The sequence below is a fragment of the Bombus terrestris genome, chromosome 3 (genome assembly GCF_910591885.1).
Source record: "Bombus terrestris chromosome 3, iyBomTerr1.2, whole genome shotgun sequence".
Classification (NCBI taxonomy): domain Eukaryota; kingdom Metazoa; phylum Arthropoda; class Insecta; order Hymenoptera; family Apidae; genus Bombus; species Bombus terrestris.
In genome coordinates this window covers 17864113-17889477 of record NC_063271.1, presented here as the reverse complement: position 1 = coordinate 17889477, position 25365 = coordinate 17864113, and the positions used below count along the sequence as shown (strand labels likewise).

The following is a 25365-nucleotide window of genomic DNA, read 5'->3' as shown; positions in this document are numbered from 1 at the left end:
TAAGATAGGAAACATTTGGATTATGTCTGTTTCGATTCATTATCAACGGATGGGCGACACTAGATCACGGCGTCACAGAGCATTAGACACACGTTTGCACGCTTCAATTGCACGTTACAATTTGGCAGATAGGATATTCGGACTTTGCCAAGAAAGGCAGATGTGCTGTCTGAGTCATCAACGGACGATCACTCCAAATCCCGAACGGTAGTATTGAAAGAGATTTTCATCAAAGTATGTATGTACAAAGTACGAATAGATACTGCCTTGTGTACGTATTTTGCTGCTTCAATTTTTCTTTCCTTATTGAAAACTACTAACCCCGATCCATTTTTTACTAACTACTGAATCGGTTTTAATGAAATGTCGATGAAGTATTTCATTATTAGTGTTGTTGAATAGTATCATGATATAACCCTGATTTCTCTGAATTTCACTATCAGGATAGAAAAGCTTTTCCTCGTCTAAACTAAACTATTAAACTCTGTTCATTGGATAGCGGAAGCAAAAAGAAGCTGATCTTTTTTTTTAGTTTATTGTCAAGCATAAATGTAATTATCGATGCATTATAAACCTAATATGTACTTTGCACCACTTCCTGCTGACAAGCACATGCTTACTTGAATTCTTCTTTTTACGCGTTGTTTGCTATGCAAATTTCTCTTCCGTCTCGTTGAACCATTAGCGTCATGAACCATGACACTGAAACACGCGCTTTTTATGACGTGCAGTAAAATTAACACAAAAACACAAGGATGTTCGATACGTATTTGCAGTCTTACCGAGTTGAAAATAATTTGTACGAAACGAATGTATCACACATCTTAATAAAACGTGATCAAATAATAATCTCAAGAATAACGATAGGATGTGAAAAAATCAATCATTATCTTTTCAAGAGAAAAATTAACATCGGAACACTATATGTAATTTTTTCATTCTTTTGTGTCGCTACTAACCCATACAAGTGATTAATGTAATTATAAATATTGCAAGTATGCATATATACACATGCATATAGTATCAATCTGTATTGCATTTGATCGTATACTTTCGATACACTAATTATGGAATTACTCAGAGATAATTCTAAAGCGGTAATATTAAAATGGCCTAGATAAACGATATAAAATAGATTCGTATGAAACTCATCGACGAAAGATGTGATTAAGCGTAGATCATACGAGTTTAGCACAGTCGTTGGATGTAATGGCATCTTATCAAACAGAACGGCGTAATAGCATGTAGATCCATACATACATCGTGTCCCCGGTTATGTCATAGAACGCGAATCGCATTCTTTTACACGCGAGGTCGAAGGGAAATTCATTGGATTAAAATTTCAAGGTTAGATCGACATTCCACAGGGTTAATAATGAATTTCAAGCTATCTCATTGTAGAAAACGAGGGGATAAGCTGAATTGGAAATTCTAGAACCTTCTTAAATTCGACGTAGGTAATGAATTTTAGTTTCATTTGAGCTTAACAATATTCTGGGCTTTGCCACGAGTATGCTTTTTAATTCGTAATCAAAATTTCTTAATCTTTTAATTAATTAAATAAAAAGAAGATTAATATAAATATTTTATTCTCAATTTTATTCTCTCACTTAAGTTATCAGTTGAAAATCCTGTAACTACAATTTTATAGACAAATAACAAATATATGGAAAATTGGAATACATATTTTTATATTAAATTTTGCATATATGCTTTATGTTATATAGCAGAATAATTTCCAACGTTGTTTTTTATGCAGAAACAAAAGAAAATTTTCCTATTTCAAAATCCAATTGGTTAATGGACTTGAATGTGCTGAAACATACACATGACAGACAATTTTCCCCTTGCTTTAGTTCTACGACTGTTCGTGTAACACGTAATTATTCTCAATTGCGACTACTCATGAATTGCACGTAATTCCAAAGGAACGCAATAATAAAAAAGGGCGCCAGATAAAATAGCCTAATGATATCTCAACCAACTCACTCTTTTGTCATTGAAACCTTTTACAATATTAATAAATACTTGTACAGATATTTAACAAACGAATGGGAATTTTCGTAGCATTAATTTTTAAATATCGATATTTATACTGAAATAAATTATATTGAGTTTTATTATGATACGATCTCCGACAGTGTACAGTGGTCTTATTTTTATGATGACCTTATAATAAAAATATTTATTAACACCAATATATCACATATATGTTAATGACAAAAGACGATATTATATACATACTTTCGAAATATAGTTGATATGATATAAAGCATAGTTTTCTAAAATATGAAATCATATTTCTTATTAAACGATAAATAGACATTGAACTTTTTTTTTAATTACTGTGTCAATGCTATCAATTTATTTTTCGACAATTTCATTAATGCATATGTAGTAACTGTAATTCTAGTAATATGTAAACGTAAAAGTACAAAATTCACGATATTTGTGATGAAATTATGCTGGGAATACTAATTAGAATTCGTATGTTCATGAGATGGAAGTGAAGAACAAAAAAGCTTTATTAAAAAAGTGAACGTTCTGCTATTAACTTGCAAATCAAGAACAAAAAAAGAACTAGAATATTAGAAAATCATATTAGAAAATTCTCTTGAAAAATAGGAAATAGAAAGAAGAGAGAAAATTAGAGAATACACAATTCATTGTAGCATAGGGATAGCAATAGGGATAGTCTTCCTTCGTAAACAAATGAAAAAAGTGCATCGACACCGCGTATATCGCATTTCTGCGTTTGTCCGTGCTTATTGTAGTCGCTTGTTAATCCAATAATCTTTAATTGAGTTAACCGAGTTCTGGCTGGACAGGAAAATCGTTTCAAGGTTCTGACTTATTGGCTCGATCACAGATAACTTAGTCCCATTGCGTCGTATAAAAAAATGATACAACATACAAATGCGAATAGCAAACTATACGATTGCCAACTAGGTAATCACTCTTCGTGTCTCCTTTCACTACTCGACTTCCACTACGAAAGACGTATAATCGGTAGATGAAATATAGTGACGTCGTAAAAATTGCTCAATAGCTAAAGCTAATATGTAGACGATGTTTATGTTTTATTCATATTGTATATATTCACAAATGAATGCATATAATATGTAAAAATACAGCATAATGTAATACAGTGGAGTCTCAGTTATACGAGTCTCGTTAGTCGAAGTTCCGTATTATCCGAGATGCTTTCAATTTTATCACAAGTTCATCTTTTCCAATATTTTAACATAAATAATACGGAAGTGTAATTAGTCGGGTATTGTGAAAGAACTTAATCAAACTTTCAACCGATTGAATAATTAATTAAATCTAAATATACAACATTACACTATCAAAAGTTTTTTATGATTTTATTATACGTTTTATGAACACTAATGGACCTTTCCGTATTATTCGAGATTTCGACTATCCGAGATAGACCCCGTTCTATTGTATCTTAACAAAACTTAACTTAACTTAACTTAACTTAACAAAAAGTTACATGAATTTTATTCAAAACTTTAAATCATTACAAGCAAGGTGTTGGGGTTTATCTCGGAATAGAATAGTTTATCTCAGAAAAGACCGTCTGGATGAATGTATAATAAAAATATATTTAAATATAAATATAAGAATAATGCATGCTCCTAATCCGCACGCTGGTAGCGTTACTTTACAATAGAGCTCCGGAGCCATAGGCCTAATTACGTAAACTAGCCCGTCTATACATACCACCTGTGCATGGCATGTTCATAGAAAAGGGTATGAGATTGAGAAACCCTTCCTATTGATTTAGTGTTAAACAATACTCAATTGCTTCGAGGATTAAGAAAAGTAAACACTAGAGAAGATGTAATATTTCTAGAAGTGAGAATCGTTTCAACACAAGGAGACAGGGGTAAATCATAAATTCCTTGAACTGCGGTTTTCGTGACGTTTCAGCAACGTTATAAATCAATGCGACAAGATCCATTGTCCATTGGAAAATATTCCACTAGCTCTTTCTGTCTATTCTCGTCACAGATCGATGGCAAGGTATTACATGTAATGCATCTGCTGGCCGAAGAATTATACATGTCATAAAATACGGTAACTCGACATCGAAACAAGTTAAAGGTATAATCGAATTAACTTTCCAAAGATCTTTCGCCGTTTCTTAAAGCTAACCATCTGTAAACTGTTCCATGCCTTTTTAAATTCAATATTTGGATACTGCCGACCATTCCAATGTAATTATTTGGTCTATCGCTTAATCAGGAATGGGGGTTTCTTTACCTTTTTTGGAAAACATTATTTCTTATTTTATTTAGATCATCATATTTTTGTATTTAATTTTTCACATTCATCTATAATATCAGTTCATAATACTCGTAGCGTTTCTACGCAATCGTATATTTCGTGAGAATGATAGGAAATCATTTCTCAGCTGACTGCTGATGTTTGTACATTTAAAATATGTTAAAATATAGGAATATATAATATGTGGAATCTGAAGATACAGAATTCTAAGAGAAATGAATCCTGCTTTTGAAAACATCTTCCAACTTAAATGCATCAAAAGTACTGAAGATCATGCGTTGTTTATTTTCGCATATTGTCGTATATCATTTACATAAAATTGATGGCTTTTATAAAACTAGATATAGGTCATGTGTTATAATATTTAATTATACAAAAATAACGATTATCCTTCATTCCTAATTCTTCCATCTTTTCCCACGCCCACGTTGCTTGTCCACTGAATCGAAGAATATCTTTCTTGCCTGATAGGACGTTTATCTCTACTATTATCATGGGTCATTGATGACCCTTGTTTCGCATAACATGTCAATCTCTCTTATATAAGATGAATCATTTAACTCGCACACTTGAATGATTTTTAAATCATGCGTTAGCTAAAATTTTATCGTTACATACCAAAGCTGCATGATTTTGAAAGGCATCATAACATTTGGCTTTAAAGCATGTATTCTCTTCGTATGACAAGACATTTCAATAGTTCGTAGGTCAACTTTGTTTTTTATATAGCATATTGATTGTTTCTTTTTTATAGCAAAATTAAAAAATGAAGCAAAAGGATTTCGAATAAAAATGTATCGTTAATCATTACTTTCAAACTCCATAATTAACGATATATTTTGTTCGTTTGTTAAACGCTTGCGTCACTGATACTGAATTTTTACCTTGATGATCTGAATCGATAGTGTGCGCGCTAGACTTCTACTTCCAATAAGTAAAATTTAGATAAATGGAGACCTATTGTATATAAATTATTCAATTTCCATAGAAATTTGAACGATTCTCGGCATTGGCCCAGTTTTCCGTTTTCGTGCTCGTTCATATAAATCTTCGTTCGATCCTTGTGCATCAGTTTGTAAGGACTCACTGTAAAATGCATTCCATTTGTTGATTGTGAAGAAAACCTTCGCGAGGTTTCAATGGTCCGCGAAGATCTGATGCAGTTCACGCATTCGTTGCGAAATTAATGGTCGTAACCTTGTATCGGGATCTCCGTCTTTGTCGTTCCCTCCGGAAGGAGGCTTAAGGAGGGAGAAGTTGGAAGTTGGTGGACGTCCTTCGAGGGTCGTGCACTCGGTCGATGGTCCTGCCTCCACGTAGAAATAAGTTTCTCTCTGTTATATACATATATAGTTTCTTCCAAGTTCCTTATAGAATCTATGTTTATTTCGCATTTTTTATTTGGTTCTTGAATAGTTGGGTGATTTGATCCTAAAGTTAGTTTTACCTATTTGAGTATAGCGATCAATGCCTCTTTCTGTTTGAACAATATACTTCTTTCCTTCTAACATTTGTTTCTAATTAATAAAGTAATATTTTACCATTAAAATATAATAATATTATTTGATAATTTTTAACTACAAGCAGCACCGTGTACAATTTTTGTATACATTACTGCAACATAATTACTTCTACATAATAGCTTTTATTAAACTGTTAATTACATCTAACAAAATATCCTTTTCGTTTTATTTAATACACTTTATTCTACTTATATACATATCTTCTTCAGTTTAATACCATTTCGCTGAGAATTTTGAAACTTTTCTGTTGCGCTGTATACGTATATTTTTCATACGAAAAATACTATTTAAAAGTTCGCAGCTCTTCTTTGTTATGTCCCGACATTAAACCACGGACAAGGGTACTACGAAATTTTCGAAGAAATATCAGTTATCTGGTTTTCGCTGAAACACTAAGTGCACACAGCAATATCTCGTATTGTGTTTATTCATATAAATTCCGAGAATCGCACTCCCCCGCGACCTTGTGGTCACGGTAAATATTACATACCAAAAGAGCAAAAGTCTTTATGAAATATCGTAGTAATACGTAGATTTTCGAAAAATCAATAGGTTCTTGGTTTTTTAAGTTTCTACGGTAATTTTTCTGTTACTCCAACGTTAATATGATAGAAAGATTGACCAAGAAAAAGCAAAACATTGATGAGAATAATCGTTTACATTATTTTACATTTAAGAATACTAGGTTGAACGTTAGAAACGTAAATCTAAAAATATAAAAATAACAAGAAAAAAGAATAACAATGATCAGGATGATCACTTCCTGGATTTTAGCGTTAAAAGATAAGATAATATCACGAAACTTAGTTTTTACTTATCTTCCAGCTTTACATCTCTTTTCATCTCCACGCGATCTAAATAAAGATATCCCTCCATTCTTATTATCTCCATGTTATTAGAAATACTTCTGTATCTTCTATCAACTAATCAACTTTCTCTACATTTGCCTCGTACAGTATCGCAATATTTTACTGCTTATTATTCATCCTGTACCGGTAAGTTTATAAAATTTCCATAAATAACACGCTCACCGACGTTGTTTTCGCACACTATGATAATGCCAGAGAATAATGTAATATAGACGGAATTTAAGTTATCGTTCCTTATTCTTACAACTACATTATCCTTTAGTAATCTCGCGATCGATGCTCTGCGGATTAATTTCACGGCCATATGTTCGTTTCCCGCAAGTAAGAACAGGTTCTAATCTTTGGAACCTTTCCAAGAACTTCCTTTTCTTCGTCTCCTTTTTGTTGCTCACTCAACATCTTCTGCTTTGGCGGGCCTTGGCTCCTTCTCCGTTGCCATGGATGTAGCCCTATTTATTTACTTCTTGTTTTCTTCGACGGAATGCTTCTGCTGCACGCCAGTGCTCTCTGTAAAATCTTTGCTTTTTCCTTCGCTTTGATCTTCCTCTCTCTAAGCTTACCATCTTCATTCTGCTTCGATTTTTTCTAACGGCGTATTTGCATGTTTAAAGGCGACCACGCGTGCATTTAGATTTCTTTCTTAAATCTAGAAAGGTCTTTTTCGACTTGGCGGAATATTCTAGATTACGCAATCTTACAGTAACTCGCATTAGTCCTTGGACATTTTAAATATTTTCGTGATACGAAATTTGAATTAATTAGTTTACTGTTCTTTATCTAAGAAGATATATAAAATAAGTAGTAACTACAAAAAGTATTTGCACTGCTTTCAAAAAATTTCAGTTATGATTTGTTGTATTACAATTTTTATTTTTTCTTTAAAGAAATCTTTCTGTCAAATATTATATAATATACGGTATATCATCAGTCATTCCATTATGATTTACCGTAATTTAGGCAACTAATACAGAGAAGGAGCAATAGTGAAATTTATTCGTTGTCGTCCTGCACCATCCGCGGACTATTCTACCTCGTCTTATTTTTTTTATCTCTTGGAAAATTTTTAGCGATACGTGAGAATAAATTCAAATCCCGTTAAAAAGATGAAAAAGAAAAACGCGTATTCCTATTGACTAACCTTATCTTTATTTTTGGCGCTTATTCTCTGCGTTGCTGCATTTTCTGGCTTCTTCACCATCGCATCATCTCTCTGACTCTGCGTTACGAATGTGGTTCTGAGGTTGTTGGCTGCACCATGGAATGCAGGCGGGAAGACTCGTAAAACCACCATCCACTTATATTTCAGGCTGCAGTTCCGAATGGCCCCGGTGGCCGATCTACTTAAAATTTGAGGGGCGAGGGTGGACTCCAAATATAAAATTTTAGCTTGAGGTACTCAATTATATAATGTATAACATATAAGCGGCAATCGACCTTATTTCTCGAGTTATATACAAAAATATCCCACTGCTCGCCTTAGTTTTTAAGCTAGGTTAGGTTAATGTTAGTAGTAGTACATATTAATCCGGCCGCCGCGCTGCGGTGTGAGGTGGTCGACCAGCATTTGATTGCGTAATTACTAGAGTAGTTAAACAGAGTATAAAACATCTTTTGGACGACCGAAGTTACAATAACCTATTTTACGTGGAACACCCTGTAAATACCGAGACCGATATTTTATCATCGATTATTCAACAATCAACGACAACGAATATTGCAGCAAAGGCGGCTGTATTAGTAATATCTGTATAAGCATAATTCAATATATAAGATTAAAAACTTTTTGTTAATATCTCGGAAATTAATAAATACTCGAAGCTAAAATTTTATATTTGGCATACTACCCTCTCTCCTTCTTTCGCATTCATCGGTCACCGGGACCATTCGGAACTTTATCTATATCTCCTCCCTGTTTTCTTCCTACAAATCACAGAATTTCCTTGCAGATTTCTTGCTTGTAAGATTATACTCTATGACCATTTATGCGTGTATTCGATTCTGGTTTTTGACGCTTCCCCCAACTTTAATTCAGGTAACATTATCCGTGAAATCGTTTTGTATCGTATTTCTTCTTTCTCCTGTTTGTTGTTTGATTTGAAGTCTCTGAAAATATTTGTACAATATTTCAATATTGCGTTGTTCAATTGGGCTGCAAGTACAAATTTTTTAATATGTAAAGATATTCATCAGGTATTATTTAAATAAAATATATCAAAACTAATTATTTAGATTTCAGATGATATAGTATCTTATTTAGTAAATAAGTAAGTACATATTTGTCGAATTATTTTACTTAATATTTTGTACTTAAATACTGTCTAGTTGTATCATGTGTAATTAAATTAGAAATCTTATGGTAAAATCAAAGTGAAGACGGAAACAAAGATTTACTAAGAGGAACTTGACGATACCCGATTCGAGATGAATCTAATGATAAGCGAATGATAATGGTTCACGTACCCACGATCTAAATCCCTTTCATTCCGATATAATTTATTGAGCCGTCCCCCTGATAAGACTTTCTTATCGATCACAATACAAAGCGATATCTCGATATGTGTACGTTGGAACGATAACGGTAATGGAAATTTTTCAGCCGCGTTACGCCTCCGCTTTGGTACCACATGAGATTTTCTTTTTTTCTTGTCTCGAAATCATGTCAAGAGTTGTAGTCAACCTTTTGTTACGTCATGAGCAACAACGAAAATTCTGAAACAAAAATATTAATGCCTGAAACGCAATGATTAGATTTCGACTCGACGAAATATCGAAAAGACATTCGACTCGTAAAAGATTTGTTTTGAAGCAAAAAAGAGAAGTAAATCGTAGCTTTGCTATGCCACGTGTTTTGCCGAGGAATGCTAATATACAATTTATTGAATAACATTAAAACATCGGAGAATCAGATGTATAATATGTATGGAATATGTAATTTCTAACAGTAGCCATCAGTTCATCAATATTCCGAGAGAAATTCTCTTGTTTCATATTTGTCTGTCCATATACGTACGTTTTTCTGTTTTGCAAGATAAGTGACCGTTTTGGAGACCTGTTCAACTTATATCTTTAACTTTAAACAGTCAGAATGATTGTGATTATAAATTGCTATAGAAATGAAAAAAATGCAACAGAATGATTTTATTCTAACTTAATACTAAAAGAATATCGGAGGTTTATACAGAACACGAAAAAATTGCCTTACAATTTGCCCCAATTACTTAAAAATTTGTTTACAAATTTTCTTCTTTTTCTCTCATACTCTAGAAACATTATTTAAATGATTTGTGAGCTAATGTAACATATTGTGTCTTCACATAATATTCGTTTAAACCATGGTTGATTCACTGCAACAGAAGGCACTTCAATTAAAACCAGTGTAAACTTGTTATAATGAAAGCAGACGCAGAGTCATGTAATTCAACATTATAAACCCACAAATTATACATTACCAGGCATACATTCCTATAAGGTAATTTATAGCGAAGTATAAACTGTTGTTTAGATCCTACCACACGTATCCCAAATATATTTTATACTTTAAAAGTTTATTTTGTTGTGGTGTAAAAGATGATGAAAAATAAACAATAATATATAAAAATGAGCGGTTCTAGAATTGGAAAGTTTTTTATTTTTCTTGTTGTTTATCAAATTGAGTATTCGCAACAATAGTTCCTCCAGATATGGTTATATTTTAATAAAACTATCATCACACGCATTACACGAAATTCTTTGCAACGGCGATTGCAGCGGCAACAAAATGTTAACAATAAATTGTTATTAATATAACAATAAATGTTTATAATAAAATAACTATTAAGAATAAAAATCTACCGATAATGTTTGACCATCAAAGTTAATTTTTATCAAACTTAGCAAATTGTGTCGATCTATGTGTATATTGCTATCGAGCGCTATTCCCTGGGTTTACAATTATCCTCCTTTACGCACGGTTCCATCGAATTACATCAGTTTAAATTATTACCCTCGATATCCTTGTAAGCGAGGACATTCCTAAGCAAGTATGCTAATCGGCCAATTATCTTGTAAGAACGATTTTTCGTCTGTCGACTATCGATTTCCATTTTCCTTCTTGCAAGTTACTTCCCAAAATGACAGATATTGTTTGTATCATAATTTAGTCTTACGCTATTTTCTTTCAGGATAAGGGATAATATACAGTACATAATATATCTGCAATATAGGGGTTACTGTTAATCCTCTGTAGATAAATATATCTATCATTTATTAGGTATATATACAAAATGATAAAACGTAGATTATTAATGAAATTTATTAACATGAGCAATGTTACAGAAATTAAAGAAACAAACTTAATATCTAAGAAATGAAATTATTATGATTAGAACACAATTCTATTTATTTTTAAATCAGTTTTCAGTTTCTTAATATAGTCCATGCCATTTAGGTTATCGGCAATATGTACCAGAAACAAAATTTTTCATTACGTGAATAAATTCCATCCTTCGATACCATGTTTCCACTAGATAACCATAAAAAGGGAAAGGAGTCAAGAATTCAGCACTGTTGAATGGAAGAAACAAGTTACATTTTTAAAATTGCGTTTCTATTTATCTTCTATTTGGCTTCAAATACTTGTTTCTTTCTTGGACCTTGTCACTTTTTTTGATTTATTAGAAAAATGAGATACGAAGAAAAGACTAATCACATTTAATAGGAGAAGTAGATGAATTAATTTCATAATAACCATCGATACAATTTCGCAATACTTCATTTAAAAGTTTTAATAAATAACTCTCAGTGTCATGTTAATGAATCGATAAATAAAGAAACAATAATAAAACGTTTTGGAATCAATTCCATGCCTGTTTCACGCATTAACTCCTTATGAAAAACCGTTAACCTTGTTCCAGCGACAAGTACAAATACTCAGGGACAACTCATTTCTCGTACGACTTTGATGAATCATAATCATCGCGCGAATTTACCTGCAAATAGGCTAAAAAAATAGGTTACGTAAAATTGCTAATGTTTTGAAAGATCGTTGTATCGCGAAACGAACGATTTTATGAGCTTTATAAGCGTGTAAAGTAGTTGTGTTTACCGTGCTTTCACGAAGCTAGCTTCTCTTTCGGTTAGAATTGTTTGGTTACGACTATTATCGTCTTGTCTGATAGATAAAAGAAAGAAAAAATGTTAATGGAAGTAATGCAATGAACTATTAAGCCATAGATCGATGTCACTATTGGTATTTAATATTATTTTTGTTACCTAAATTAAGAAGAATTGAATTACAGTTAACTTAACGATAATTAATAACACAAATATTTAGTAAATCCCATATTTGTGTTTTTAAAACAATCTTCGATAATCAGGTTTTTCTTTTTATTACAATACCATAATAATATAACACATAATAATAAAACATTATTTTATAAATTGCTATATTCTTTGTATAACGCAATAATTAAAAAGCTACTAATATAGCAAATTGATTTTACTGCACACATATAAAAAGAATTATGTACCTATAGGTGAAACAATGAAGTGCGAATAAAATAGTGCATAAGGTATTGGTTAAAAACTTTAAAACTTTCTGTTCAAATACTGTTAGATTCACAGGAAATTTTGTCTCTTCCCTTCTTTAAACTAAATGCATCATACGACATTGATTTCATGCATATAAAAGTGTGAACCAACTTTAGAAGTGCAGCCTACAGATTTTCATCGGGTTAACATCGTGAACGCTGACGTCATACAATTAATCGGTTTTCAATTTTCACGGTGTTTCAAGCAAGAAGCTTGTGCACGCGCGCCCTGCTTTCGCAATTAATTTTTTTTGCGTCACGGTGCAGTGAGAACACGCCATTGATGTTGAAAAAACGGTCACAGGTAAACTTTCTTCTTCTCCTTTAAGTTTTCTCCTCCCTTCATCGAGGTCCATTCTCCGTTTATTTTTTCTTCATTCATCATCGACGTTTTTAATGAAATTTTATTTTTGTAAAAGATAGGTGCGAGATGAAGAGATATCGCTGTGGTGTTGTTAACGACGCATAGAGTTATTTGTTACATTTAAAACCATACAGGGTGTTAAAAAATAATATTGAACAGGGAATAGGTGTTTAATCAAATTTAAACAATTGATAAGCAGTCTTTAATGATAATTTTAGATTGTAAAACGCGAGTGTTTTCACAAACTCATTACTATAGGAATACTTGATATAAGTTACTTTTATAATCATAGTAGAAATAACTATAAACAGTATAATCGTATTATTTAGTAGATTTCTGCAATCATCACAAGAAAGTTTTGATCAAGTTGCGATAATTTGTAGCGATTCAATCGCCAATGATTTTCGCGAATGGTTAGTTCTGTTATTTCTCGAACAATGTTGGTCATTCTTCTCCTCAGGTCCTCGAGCGATCGGTTCAAGACCTGGCCTAATCGATTAACGTCACTGGGAGGCAATTCGACATCTTGAAGACTGGCTTGAACCGGCTTCACTTAAGAACAGCGTTAAGAACACAGATCACGCGACATTTCGTCCGTATACACGTGCAGTCAACAATCGTTTGCGACACTGTTTAAAGAGGTAACCACGGAACCAGGAGAACATTCCTCCGAAGAATGGACCGTGACTTCGTGTTTATGATATTGATTACGCGACGCTAGTACGGCCTGGGTTTTATTTATACATACATATATATATAATATATAAAATATGTATATATGTATGTATATATATGAGACCTGTTGTGATAGGATAGATGATTTTCGTTGTAATTTATTCATGATATGGGTGTGACATGCTGAAGTTGTGCGACATAATCTGAAAAAGAATCGAATTCATAAGTTTGTTCTCATTTTTCTTTTCAACATTTTTCTTTCTTCCCCTTTCGAATTTAAAAAATAATTTATTGGGTACATTTCTTTTTAAATATTCGAATGCAACAAGAATTTTATCTTTGAGCATTTCTCTATTCGTATTCTTCACATGGTACACGAGAGATTGGAAATGTTTCCATAAATATCCCATCCATTGCTGTTACGTTTGTAAGTTTTCTCCCCTCTTGTATAATATCCTTAATTACTCTATTAATTTAAACTAAATTGAGTAATGTGAGTTTCTTCTGCATTTTCCTGAAAAAGAAAACGTAAGTATGGCGCTATAATACTTAGGAGAATATGTTTTTTTGATTGTTACAACAAATTTCTGTCGCATGACGAAATTTGTTTTGATCTGATGTCTCTATTTATATTAAGGCTAAATATTACATCAGCGTGGACGTAGTAATTTATGAAGTAATTCATATTGATTTGTTAAATTTTATATACCTATATCTTTATATATTTATATTTATATCTTTATATATTTAATGAGTACAACAAAACAGAGAATTTAATTGCCAACAAATGGTTTAGGGTACTAGAACAAAATTTAAAGCAAGCTTTATCAATTACACAGTATTTTAACATTTTATGTAAAAATTAAAAATAGAATAATAGGAAGAAAACCAAATTTTAGTTCTACATTGAGTAATATGAAAGATATTTGTTCTTCAAATTCACCTTATTCCGAATTTTTAAAACATGTTGAATTAATTAATATCTTCATTAAGTATACACGTTCTTGCTCATATTTCTGCTTATATTAACGTTTATTCAATATATGGCTTCATAATGTTCGATTTCGAAAGTGACAGTATCTTGTTAGTAAGTTAATAAACCTAGCACAAAAGTACAAGTGTTCGCGTCACAAGTCACGAGACTATCTCCATCCACATGATGTTATCATACGTTAATACGAATCGTGAATAATTACATCAAGTTATCTTGCTTAAATTTATTTGCATTCTATGCTTGAGTAGCAAGCATGTGATATTTGCGTTAGAGTTACGCAGGCCCTGGTGCATATGTAAGTCAGTCGAATAAGTTGTTCACCGAGAACGCGTGGAAATGCCAGTGCTTTCTACGAGTCGGTTTTAAAAGATTTACAACCGACGAAAATTAGTAAATATATTCCATTTCTTGTCTACAATTAATTTATTTTTTACTTATTATCTAATTTTTTTTTTAGAAAAAAAAAAGATTTCAAACCATTCTATCTTTTCAGAATAAAAGAATGGTCAATATTTTCATAACTTTTGTGATATATTTGCTGTTTCCAACATTCTAAAATGTTTCATATTTGTCTTGTTCATTGTTCATATTTGTAGCATCGTATGTTTACTATTTGATATTTTGAAATCTAATTTAAAGTAAGACAGAAAACCATGCCCCGAATGCAATATCGGCTCCTGAACATTTTTATGTGTCAGGCAAACTTTCAGAATCCCATCCGACCAGACCACAGGTTCAGGTATCCGCACATCCCTACTATTTTCATATTAACGCATATCATAATAATTTTATATTTCGAACTTTCAAATAATGAAACATCCGAATAGTGGAACATATAACAAATGGACAGTAGATGCTCGGATATTGAAAATTCTATATTTATTTTCTTTAGTTTTATACTTACATATCTAATTAAATCATTTCTCACTCTGATCATCATGAAATTATTCAACAAACCCTGCGTGTTACTCAATCCTAAATCGTTACACAAAGGTTTATCAATTGCCACAAAAATCTCGGTATGTACATAGATTCTTCAACACGCATCACGACTCACGTCATGCCCGTTAGTTTTATGGCACAATATGCGATTTCCGTGTGTCGTACGTAATTCATAAGTACTACTGTTGAATTATCAAGAATAATTCGATACTGACGTCAGCAGCGCGTTTGCATTAAAAGTTTCGAGGCTGCGTGATTCCTGGTTCGAACGATGTTGTTTAAACAATTGCTCGCCGTGAACGATAACGATAACGCGATCGACGCGACTGATTAACAACGTGTAAACTAATTATTCCTCGGAGAAATAAGGAAGCAGGTGTTGGCTATGCTCGAAAATTGTGTTATTTTTGATATTATGATGAAACGATGACAGTTGCTTCGTACGCGTAGCATATCGTGTCAAACAATGGAAAACACGTTTGTTATTGAAAATATTTCCTCTATTTAGTCTGTTATACCAAGCGAATTTTTACGTACACATAATTATCAGGAGAAAATTGCGATGCACTGTCATTTCAAAATTTTTATTTGATAATTCTTACGATTGAAAGGAATTGATCATAAGATCATCAATTCTTAATTTTTAATTTGTTCTTTTAATAACTAAATACTAAGGTTCTTCTCCTTGTTTTATCAAACATCCCAAGTATCTTGGAAACCTATCTTTCACTCATGTAAAAGATATCGAATAATAACTGATCTCTATCGTGTTCAATTCGCACCACAATGTTATTACTCTATTTAACTTTTAATTTTTACTATATTCGCGTTCACTTTGTTACAATTGCGAAACAAAAGTTGCTTGCATCGCTAACTTCATTCACCTGACAGGATACAGAAGGAGACCAGTCATTGATAACGATTAAAACGTAACTATAGTATCATTAATAACATGATTATGTTGACGATTTCTTGGAATATTCCCGGATTGCAACGACGCGACATACCACTGTTGGTAATCATTCGCTCATAAAAATCGATGCAAAATGCGGGTATTTATTAAACATTAAGGATAATTGCGTCGTCTTTATCGCAAACGAGCATAAGCGATCGTCATTAGCTGTGTATCTGTGTCTGTTGCGTTATTCTAGAAATTTACATAAGTCAGTAACCTAGAGTTAGCGTGACGCAAGTGTTTTCCAAACATTTATAATTAAGTGTTCGAATACGCGGTCGAACTATTTATTATTATTATCATTGTTATTATTATATTCTAGCCCGCTCTGATACAGAGCATACACGTTACGAAAAAACAAATTTATTTACTTAATGTTGCTATTGCACGCCATTGATGTTATTCTATTATTTCTAGACAATTTCGTTGTAAATAGATTTATTTGTTTCTTTGTACATTTCCGTTGCATAACAAAATAAGATTCTTTTTCTGGATAAAATAGAGTGACCTCATTAATGACCATCATTCTTCATAGTCAAATGATATTTACGTTTGTTCATTAATTTAGACTTGTGCAATGATTATTTAGATCTTATAAATTATTAAATTATTATCAGTGCAATAGTAGATTAATTTTCTTCATGAACAATAAAATAACTCTCTTTCTTCCTCTCTCTCTCTCTCTCTCTCTCTCTCTCTCCACGATGATCATTTTACATATAAAGTAGAAATTCCATTATTTCAATAGAATAGCCGAATAGAATAGACATTTCTTATACAATATAAAACAGATTTAACACATTAAGCATGTATTAACACATCTTTGTATGTCGTAGAAATAAATTTTAACTAATAGATAGTTCTGTAAAACGATGAGATTAATTGATTGAAATTTTAATGGAGCTGTTTATTTCGAAAGTGTTTATATGTGTATGTTCATTGAGTAATAGCAATATCAAGCGTAAATAAAAAATGGAAAATTAATTTGGGAAACAAATGTATTGGAAAATTCAAATAAATCGTTTGATATGCGGTTATAAAAAGCTTTCGAACCAATACAATCTCTCGAAAACTCAAACTGACCAAAGCCTAACAGAGCAGTGAAACTGACTACTCAAACAGAAACAGCAGCACCGTGAGATTTAACTGGCGTCGGCGAAATCACACGTGGGCGTGATTTGGCAGCCATCATCAGCGTCGGTTGCGTCGGATTAAACCGGCGCGGCGCTTCATCCAATTAGCAAGCAAGATACAATTTTTCCGCGCTCTCCTCTCAACTAATCTGTAACTCGTGGATTCATATCTGTCAAAAGCGACACGTGCTAGCTAAGATATCGTAGAATCGTCTGATTCCGCGTGTGCAAGATTTTTCTGGCGACCTTCAATCCTACACTCTCCGAAATGCGTGTATGCTACACAAATTGCTTATACACATGCATCTGTTTTTTTTTACATCAAACTACCCCACTGTGTAACTAAATCATAATCACGGATACATCCAGACGTCAAGAGATGTTTCAAACCACCAACAAATCAGTCGAGGGTTGTCGAACGACGTTATTAGAAAGGTGAAATCTCTCAGGATAGCGCGTGATTGGATGCACGATTGGATCGACCCGACGCAACAAGCAAACTTTTAACCTTTGCAGGATATTTGAACGCATGGAATCTGCGCTGACGAGTATCACGTAGGTGAAAAAGTCACGAATGCCAAGAACATCGACGAGGAAACCCATTCATGTCTATACTATTCTTAAACTGAACCTGAAAAATATATTTCACACGAATGGTTGGGAGCAATGTCAGCTACGAGTAAATATATATACTAAAAATGTTGCGGTTGGATCGTGAAAAGAGGTAGATATCTATAAGTCAAAGCATAGATATGCAGAAATGTGTATATACATTTCAAGACTATTTTAGGGAGATCTGAATAAGAATACGATCTAATCGTTTGAAGGGGATTCTTAAAATATAGAGTTATTTTAGTGTAAGAGACTTCGTTTCTAATCCATTAAGAATAAAGGATAAAATAATGTGTATAAGTTGCATAAACGAAACATCATTGAAAAACATAAGAAAGTACTTCATATACAATATATATACACGAAGTCCTTTCCTAAGATAAGCACTTTACTAAAAGCAATCCTAAATGTCAATTATGTAAAATAAAGCATTAAAATCGGCATTATAAATTATCATTATGCTTATTTATACCGTATCAATTCAATCTTTCTCACTTATATTCTACAAAGTGAACAGACCCACGTTGATCGAAAACGCCCACGATTTCCTTGGAATTGTTCATACATGCTAGATCCATGTAACTTTTGGCTTGTGCATTTTTTTATCAACCAACGCGAGAATGCATACACACCAAGACTTTCGCTACATCCGATTACTCTAATATGATTCGTCATTCTTTGAATAATCCATGCATAAATCATAATAGGGTGGTCTCTCTTAAACAGTGTATAAATAAATCTGGTGTTTATTTTTAATATTTAAGTTTAACTGCTTGTATCATCCGGCTTCTTATATAGCCGGATATATTGTATTGTAACCAAATACAGATTTGTCTCATTTCCAAATATTATAACTTATAACAAATATTTTACTTTGAATATTTTTCCATATAATTTTTGCATATTATGCACATTTTGTATATTTTTACACGTTTAGATGTCCCATAAATGTATAATTATTGTTGGTAAACTGCAATTGGATGATCAATATTCTTTACTAGAGGAGTTCGTAGAGGAGAGAGATTAAACTTTATTTATATTGTAGTTTATATTATCGTATGTTTGTAACAATGTTTTCATCAAAACTGATGAGAATAAATTAAGAATCTTAAATTTAATAAAAATACACGTTTCTCGTAATACTAGTTTAGCAAATCGAAAAGAAAAACAAAAGTTGGGATCCGCGTTTTAGGCTGAATGGAAAATATCTCAAGATGTCAGTATTCGTAGTGGAAATAGTACAGTTAATATAAATATAATTTCAATCTTTGTAACGAGCACATGTGTACGAATGATACGTGCGAAAAGGGAGAATTTATTCTTTTCTTTGTCCTTTTAAATGCAGAAAACGTGAAGACTATAGAAAATCGATATAGATAACCAATAATGTAACGCTGAACTGAGAATCTCTGTCGCGTCTAATCTGCAAAGGTGGCTCAACGTACGCTCGCTTATAAATGCAACACCGAGGGCGGTGACATTTTAACGTTAAAGATAAACCTACGTTTCTCTTCTTCTCCACACAATTTGAAAGGGTGTGTAAACACGTGACAAACGCCTTTCATTCTCTAGAGTTCTTGCATCCAGCTGTATTCGGAATCTGTCGGTATTCGGTTGTATACTTCTGCTTTATACAGCTAAACCTACGCAAAATTGGAAATTCAGAATGAGCAAAAAAATGATATTGTGAAACTCTAATAGCATAAAATATAATGTACTTTTAAATGAAATTTTAAAAATTTGTTTACGAAATGCGAAGATCAGTATTTCTACGCTATCTGCATGAACATTGGGCATTGGGCCTCTAGAATTCATCAGAGATAAGATTCGTTATCGTACTAACTGTTCATAATTTATTTATTAACATGTGCCCGTACACGCCGGCGCCACGAGCAGAGAATCGCTGCCCCTCTGTTGCTCGTCACAGCAAGCTTAAGCAGACACATGTATATACATACACATAGTTGCATTATTGTTAGTTGCGCAGATGGGGTTTTCTGCCTCGGCTTTCCTCTCTCCCCTCTATTTCGCCGTCCGGCGATTGCCACGCTGCCCAACCCACACCGCAGTTATAAAAGGCCCCTGCGCGATCGTGGGTATCTTCAGTCAGACTTGAAACTTGACGTCGTGACGGTTTATTTTCTTCGCTAACTAACTTCAATCTTTGTACTAAATTCGTAACCGTCTGTTTTCGTCGAGCTTCGATATTTTATATTTCTGACCATTGTATCGCATCAAAGTTCGAGAATCAAGTGAAAGACAGTGCGAATACCGTTATATTTCGTCTGCCGTCCAATTTTCTCTGCGAAATGTAAGTTATACAGATTCTACACGTTACCATGCGTACGCTAATCCGCATTACAAGCGTCGCAGATTGCGTTGCAATTGTGTTAGAAAAACAGTGTGCATAGAAATCTGTGTGTAGGAAAGTTCGGACTGATGTTCGATGCGATGAAACACGAATATCGAATCAAAGTGTGATGCAGCGTTTATAATAAAGTTCTTTGGTCTTCGCTTTCTTTGTATTGGAAGATCGCACTCGATCATGCTTTCACCATGCCTTCCTTTTAAGAAAGCACGACAAGCAGCAAGATTTTCTTTTCACGTCGAACGTGTTCGTGATGTTCGTTTGCACAGAAAGTGGCAGAGTTTCGCTTTGAAAAGTAAGAATGTAATAAAAAGGGTGGTTTCACCGCGGTGAGGGGAGGCAGAAGCGATACATGCAAAGAAAGCGAAGAAAAGAACGTAGCGTGGGAATCAATACTCTGGACGTTGAGCTGCGTGACTAACTTCAGATTGCTTCTTCTGTCTAACGCCCAACAGTCGTGTATCGACGAAAGTTTTGACCGTTTCATGTTGGCGATCTAACTACTATTGCCATACAAACTTTCTCAAATGCTATATTAGCAAAGTTTTATCATCAAAATATCGGGATTTTGATATTTACAATTATCAAAAAGAAAAGAAAAACGTATTAGTTCTTTAACGATTTTCGATTATAACGTTGGTACTGTTCCGAGAGTTTGAAATGTTTGCGTTGCGTGTTTCGGTCGACGAACGGACACTCGGGTGAGTGGTTAATTTTGCGAAGAATTGTCGATGGACGATGAACGAGGTCATACCTCCATGTTACTTAGTTCGTTTGTTTGTGCAAAGGCTCGCTGGAAACCCGTTACACCAGTGACGGCGAATTCCAGAGGTGGAATTTTAATTTCTCAATCCTGTTAACGCTTCGTTACATTCCTGACCATTTCGTTCATACAATGTTTCTTCATACATTTCGTTGGTCGTTTTAAAAACGTAAAATGCGGTAATACAAGGAGGACTAACTTTGCGTTTAACAGTATTGCTCTTATACCTTTAACAAAAATTTATAGTAAAATTTTCCAGGTTATTACACGTCATATTTTTTAAACTTAAATTACATTCGTCATAAATTCATCAATCTTTCTTATTTCATTAACTGAACATAGGGACAATTAAATTCGTGGTTCAAATTTATATATGTAGTTCAAAGTGACCTTTGCTCATTATTTCTCATAAAATCTGCTCTACCTGGAATTTCACGAAGATCATATCGTCCGGTTTCCTATCGTAAAATATTTTAAAACACAATTAAGTTTTCTGTTTTCACTTTAATAAATATTTGCAAAGGCTGTAACTTACATTTTTCTTATATTAACTGCTCGTTGGAAGCCATGATGTTTGTAATATGATGTATATTTCTCTTACCAGGGAAACTTTTGATTCTTTATGCAGCTGTATCTTTGATTCCGTTACCGTATTTAGTGTTTGTTAATTGAAGAAGGAAACTGTATCTTTCTATCTCTTTGTGCACTGCTCGAATATTATGCAACCGAAGGGTCCTTGCAATGTTGCCACTTTGCGACAATTCAAACGTTGCAATTATATAAATTCAGTGTAGTTTCAATTATTCTCTTGTCACGCGATCAACGTGGACGTTTCATTTCACATAATTATTATCTGTATATAGCTATCCGTTCATCATCTGTTCTCGTGATTACGAAAGTTTGTTTGGTTAACTTATTCATTGTTATCAAACCATTTTAATTCAATGATCTTTATACAATATAAAATATATTTAGATACATGTTAAAGGCTATTACATTAATATTTTTCCATTGATTAAACATGCGACATATGCAATCGATAAATAAAGCTTTTTTGCCGTGTTCTATTTTCAAATAGAAAATCGTAAAATGAAGATATATCAATTAAATTTCGTGTATAAACATGTATTTCCGTTCTGTATATCGTAGTTGAAACGACCTGATTCCGCATTCGCTCCGTAGCCATGCATCCGCGTGGGAGTTTAGCCACAGTAGTCGACGAGGTCGATCGATATCTCGAATTCAGTCTCCCTCCCCTTGCATCCCGAGAGACTGTCACGACCTCGAGGGTTGTTGGCCTCGTTTCAACCCCTCGCCGGAACGCGAACGTATACATGTCTGGAGACAAGTGCTGTTCTAAATAAGACATCAATTGGACAATAGGGAGATAATGGTTTTTCCTCGATTAATTATGAATAATTTTACAGGAGCTGATGAATATTCACAAAATTGATGTTATGTCTCTTTTATAATTTGATAAATTTTGTTCACGTTTCATTCGATAGAGATAAAAAAAGGCACATTTGTAGGCATATAGTATTGATATAGTACATCTATATTGTAGTGATACAAAATTGTGTAATCGTAAGATAAAGTCAATGAGAAAAGATTTGATCGAAGAATAATTATTTCAATAATTTTTAATAATTGTTTTAATTAACTATTTTTTGTAGAATTATCAGGAAATACGCAAAAGAAAATAATTTTGACGGCTTTGAAGCGTAGAAAGATCAAACTAAATGAGAGATTCAAGTCAACATTTAACAAAGAATTTTGTTCGCAAAAAATATTCAATAAGCAACTATACAACTATCGATTTGATGAATTTTATTTAAATAATGAGAGAATAAAATAAATTATTCTAAAGTAAATTAAATAAAGAATAAAATAAATAAAATAAAATAAAAATAAAGAAAGATTCCTTATATTGTTGCTCGACAAATTTTATCTTCGTTAGTTCGAGCGTTATTTCGAATGGAATCATCTTGAGTCACTATATACGCAATCACAGACGACGAGGGTGAAAAGCCCTTCACGGGTCACGCACTTAGGTTAGCCTTTTGCGCACTTGTGAAAGAAGTGGAGAACAGCAGCATACCACATAAAACATACATCCGCTTCCGCTTCTGACGTACATACATACTACTGGGTACGTGTTTCCTTTAAACAACGTAGGAGAAAGAATTATGAAGAATGAACGAAAGAACATTTTCGAAATGAAACAAATTAAACGTGAGAATCTGTAAAACGAGAAAAGCTTTTTATTCTTTTTGTTGAAATGAATAATCATGAGTATTATGCATAATATATAATATGTTAGAAAATTTAATTTAGCAGTTTGATATTTTAATTACATAAAATAGCACAAAGGGTCAAACAGAATTGGCTTCGTACTCGAGGACGCATTTGAGTTCGAACGTAGCCAACGACCTCAGACTACTTTGGTAGCCGCATAGTGTCCATACTGCCATTACTTGCACACCTCTTTCTTAAGGCTCTTCTATTTTGGTCTATCGATAGAATAAAAATACATGATCACATGGAATGGTGCCTCGGCTACATCTCGGGATACCTGGCTGCAGTTCGCAAGCCCTGTTTTCCTCTAACATAACTCTAAACTAATGGCCTGAAAGAGGTGAAAGCAAAAACTAATCTTAGAGTCTCGTCACGTGAAGAGAGTAAAAGGCGGCAAAGTGGTTGGATTTTCATTCACGGCGATGTTTTAACTCATTTCGTCAGCCTGCCACCGTGACTTTTCAAAGTTTCCTTATGTCAAATAGTCGAAAATTTATGGAAACCGCGTTGGGGTACGTTTACTCACGCACGTGAAGTTTCCAAATCAGTTTAGATATTTATATAAAGTTTTCCTAGAAATTTTAAGATAATCCTCTACATTTTTGTAAAAATACACATACATATTAATATCTCTAGAACTGTATTTTATACGTACGTTTTTAAGAACTTTTTCCATTGTTGTAACGATTGAAATTTCGTAAATATTTGCAATTTACTTATAGTCAACATATAAAATGAATTTATGAAGAATTAAAAATCTCAAACGTAACATCCGTACCTAAAGAAATTCTATTTAATGCGTCATAATATTGTTATAACAAAATACGTCATAAATAATTCGATTACATACTACGTCATTATTTTATCGCGTAACCGTTCGGTTCACGAGTATATTCCCGGCTACGTCATATTTACGTTTCATTGGAAATTTCAGCCACGACGGAGTTTTCTGCATGAAAGTGCTTTGATCCAACACCACGTATCGAAAATAGGACCTTCAATATTCGAATTTTAATGAAGAAATCATTTGTGTAAGCCACACGTACAAATTATATTTATTTACAGCATTTATCTAATATGTATTATGAAAAAACAATAATATCGGTGTTACTACTAATAGATATAACATCCTTTTATTTAACAATTATTTTTGTTAATAGCAGAGTTAAACACATGTTTTTGACCGATACGCGTGAAAGCTTTTCATAATAAACTCAAACAGCACGCATATGCCACGTGGTATTTTGCACAATCGAATAAAGGTTCAATTTGTAATTGTGAAATAGGTATCATATAACGAAACAGATAATTAATTTTAAAATGACTTGTAATGACTTTCATTCACATGTAAATACGCGTTTCCCGCGTGTGGTAAAAGTATTCATGACTAAAACAGTGAAATAATCATGTAATAAAGTCAACGTTTTATTTCGAGCGAGTTTTGAGTCGGGCTTAAGAGTATTACCAAAGTAAAATATTTCAAAAATGATTATTTAAAAGGAAATCATCGATTTTATTTCAATGGCATCAAATAAGTTACCAATTTTCTTACCTTGCTTTTCTTTTCTAAGAATAAATCAAGGCACTTGCGTGGCTGTTTGATAATGAAATCCACCACGCATTGTCAGTGTGTCAATGATAAAATCCTTGGCATTCCCTCATGACCTTGTATCCATACTGGGATCTTATTTTAGAATTATTGGCGTTATAAAGTCCTTCCTACATTGATTTTTTTATCGCATAATATAACGACTTTTAAAATGGTACATTCTGAAGCAAAGACAGAATGGCACAAAATATATCAGATTATTCTTTAAAGTATTTTAAATTTTATTTGCCCATTCTCCTGTATTTATACAGATTTTCTTTGCATTATTTTGACTTCTATTGTACCACCAAAATTATTCTCACGCTGCTATTTATTCATATATGTATATACTTAATTTCTCTATAGTTATAAATTTTAGTTTTGTAAACCATCAACATATCCTATACCGTATGCGATACCT

At 32.9% G+C, this 25365-nt stretch overlaps 1 protein-coding gene across 5 annotated transcripts in view; it reads left to right on the top strand.

The window, feature by feature from the left end:
* The window catches only part of LOC100642389 (protein pinocchio), a 57612-nt gene that overhangs the window by 21037 nt on the left and 11210 nt on the right, over positions 1-25365 (top strand). The gene's annotated exons all lie outside the window — the stretch shown is intronic.